The sequence below is a fragment of the Phoenix dactylifera genome, chromosome 2, assembly GCF_051530095.1.
Source record: "Phoenix dactylifera cultivar Ajwa chromosome 2, Ajwa_hap1_PhDact_Kaust_v1.1, whole genome shotgun sequence".
In the NCBI taxonomy this organism is placed as follows: Eukaryota; Viridiplantae; Streptophyta; class Magnoliopsida; order Arecales; family Arecaceae; genus Phoenix; species Phoenix dactylifera.
Genome location: NC_143191.1, coordinates 11,319,046 through 11,322,310, shown reverse-complemented (window position 1 = coordinate 11,322,310; position 3,265 = coordinate 11,319,046).

The window sequence follows — 3,265 nt, the reverse complement described above, 5'->3', positions numbered from 1 at the left end:
AAACTGGGATCATCGAAGAGAGCTAGAGCCCCTTCTCTTCCCCGATGCTCCTAGTGAAGAAGAAGGACAACTCCTAGAGGTTCTGCACGGACTATCGAGCATTCAATGCGGCCACCGTCAAGGATAGGTTCCCCATTCCAACTATTGACGACATGCTCGATGAGCTTCGTGGAGCACGATACTTCTCCAAGCTCGATCTCAGGTCGAGATACCACCAGATTCGTGTTCACCCCGAAGATATCCCAAAGACTGCTTTTCGCATCCATAATGGACATTTTGAGTACCTGGTAATGCCCTTCGGGTTGTGCAATGCCCCATCCACATTCCAGACGGCCATGAACTCAATTTTTCAGAGGTACCTATGCAAGTTTGTTTTAGTTTTCTTCGATGACATCTTGGTATACAGTGCAACTTGGGAATTACACTTAATTCATTTGAATATAACCCTCAAGATCCTTGCCAAAAATCAGTTCTACCTTAAGCCCTCCAAGTGTTCGTTTGGGCAACAGCAAGTTGAGTACCCGGCCGCATTGTTTCGGCCAATGGAGTACAGGTAGATGCCACGAAGATTCAAGCTATGCAGGAATGGCCACAACCAACTTTTGTGACAGAACTTCGGAGATTTCTCGGATTAAAGGGATATTATCAAAAATTTGTCAAGGATTACGGGATCATCGCCGCGCCACTGACAACATTATTAAGAAAGAAGCAGTTCCAATGGAGCTCCCAAGCCGAGCAAGCATTCCACCACCTCAAGCAAGCCATGAGACAACCCCGGTGCTAGCCATCCCAAATTTTTCGGAGATGTTCGTGATCGAAGCAGACGCCTCGGATAGAGGGATTGGGGCGATACTCACACAAAACGGGAAGCCCATAGCTTACATGAGCAAGGCACTAGGCGTGGCGAAGAAGTGGTGGCCTACATATGCCAAGGAGATGCTGGCAATCATGGAGGCAGTTCAGCTGCGGCGACCCTATGTGCTGGGAAGAAAATTCCAAATACACATGGATTAGAAGAGTCTTTGGCATTTCTTAGAACAACGAGTGAGTTGCCGGAGCAGCAGAAGTAGGTGGCCAAACTCTTGGGATACGAATATGAGATCGTCTACAAACTTGGAAAAGACAACACTACTGCAGACACTCTTTCGCGTCGACACGAAGAAGCAGTGCTTCATGCCCTCAGCTGCCCTATCTTTGACATGGGAGGAAATAAGGACTGCCCACCATGAAGACCCTCATTTGCAATGAAAATTTCAGCAGCTAAGAGCTGAGCCGGACCGCGTGAAGAATTATAAACTCGAAGGAGAGATTTTATATTACAAGGGCTGGGTCCTGATACCCTTCGATCGTCACTAAGAGTGAAGTTGATGGAGGAGTTTCACAATATAAAAGTTGAAGGACATTCAGGAGCTCTAAGAACCTACAAACAGGTTGCTTAAGCCTTTCACTGGGACTCAATGAAGAGAGACTTATAAAGGTTTGTGGCCGAGTGTGTGGTCTGCCAACAACACAAGTACGAAGCCCAAGCTCCAGCCGGACTCCTACAACCCTTGCCGGTCCCAGCTCAGGTGTGGGAGGATATCTCGATGGACTTCGTGAAGGCTTGCCATGGTCCATAGGGAAGAATGTGATATTGGTTGTCGTCGACCGACTCATGAAGTTCACACATTTTCTGGCATTATCCCATTCGTATACTGCCAGGGGTTGGCTGAGCTTTTCGTAAACCAAGTAAGCTGTCTGCAGGATGCCAAGGTCGGTAGTCAGTGATCGGGATTCTTGTTCATGAGCAACTTTTGGCGCGAATTCTTCAAGCCATAGGGGACGTCACTCAACATGAGCTCAGTTTATCGCCCTCAATCGAACAGTCAGACAAAAGTCGTCAACAGATGCGTCGAACAGTATCTCCAGTGCTTGTGCAGTCAGTTTCTAAAGATGTGGGAGCAAAATTTGGCATGGGCAGAATACTGGTACAACACCACCTTTTATTCTACAGCAGGGATGACCCCCTTCCAAGCATTATATGGACGAGCTCCCCCAACGGTCTCCCGATACATGGAAGGAATCTCAGTGGTAGACGAAGTTGATCGAGCACTAACCAACCATGACCAACTGCTAAGGGAGCTGAAAGGTAACTTAGAGAGAGCACAATGTGCCATGAAGAAGCAAGCTGACAGGAAGAGGAGGGAAGCAATTTTTGCAGAAAGGGAATGAGTGTTTTTAAAGCTCCCACCATACCGGCAGCAAACCATCTTTCAACGAGCGCACCAAATGCTTGCCCAGAAATATTTTGGGCCTTATCAAATCATGGAGCGCATCGGTCCAGTAGCTTATTGACTGGCACTACTTGAGGATGCAAAGGTATATTCGGTCTTTCATGTATCACTTCTTAAACGGAAGCTAGGAGAAGGGGAAGTTCCATGCCAGGATCCTCCACCCATCCGAGAAGATGGATACTCTGCGATAGAGATAGCAGCAATCAAAGATTACCATTGGGTTAAAAAAGGAGGGAAAATCATCGAAAAAGTTCTTGTGCAATGGCGGGAACTACCTGAAGAAGACGCTACCTGGGAAGAATACGACCAGTTGAAACCACGGTATCCAAAAGCAAACCTTGTAGACAAGGTTCTGGCTGAAGGGGGGAGGGATGATAGGTATTGCATCAGACCCCACCGAGCCCGGAAGCCCAACCCACGTTATTTGGTGTGCATGGACCACGTCCCATGCACGACAAGCATCTCGACGGAACCATTGCCGTTGGGAGCAAGGAGCAGAGCCGGCCGCGAGGGAGCTGCGGGAGGGAGGAAGACTCGTTCCGCTGCAGGTTCTGTTCCGAAGACGGGAAGGGGAAGAGAGGAAACCGTGTGCATGGCTTTGACGAGAGAACGTGGAAAACAATTTGCCGAAGTGACAGCCCCTTCTTCTTTTTTTTTTTGCTTTAAAAAAGGGGAAGCGGGGAGGAAGGAACAAGCCCACCCCCGTGTAGCAGCCCCGACCACTGGGCCCCCACCCTGCCAGAAGAATGTTCGATGCGGGTAGACCGAGTCGTATGTTGGGCACTCCGACCTATTTTACTCATACCCTCCCCACTCGTGGGCCGGCTCGGTTACCCGACCCGACCCTCCGTGTGAGTACGTCACACCTGGCACCACCCAGGCTACCAGCCGACTAGTAGCGCTTTCAGACCCCGTGTCTAAGCGTGGGGCATCTGGTCCCCAAATTTAATCGACGTCCGCGCGTTTCGAACCTGAAACCACTTGGTTGGAAG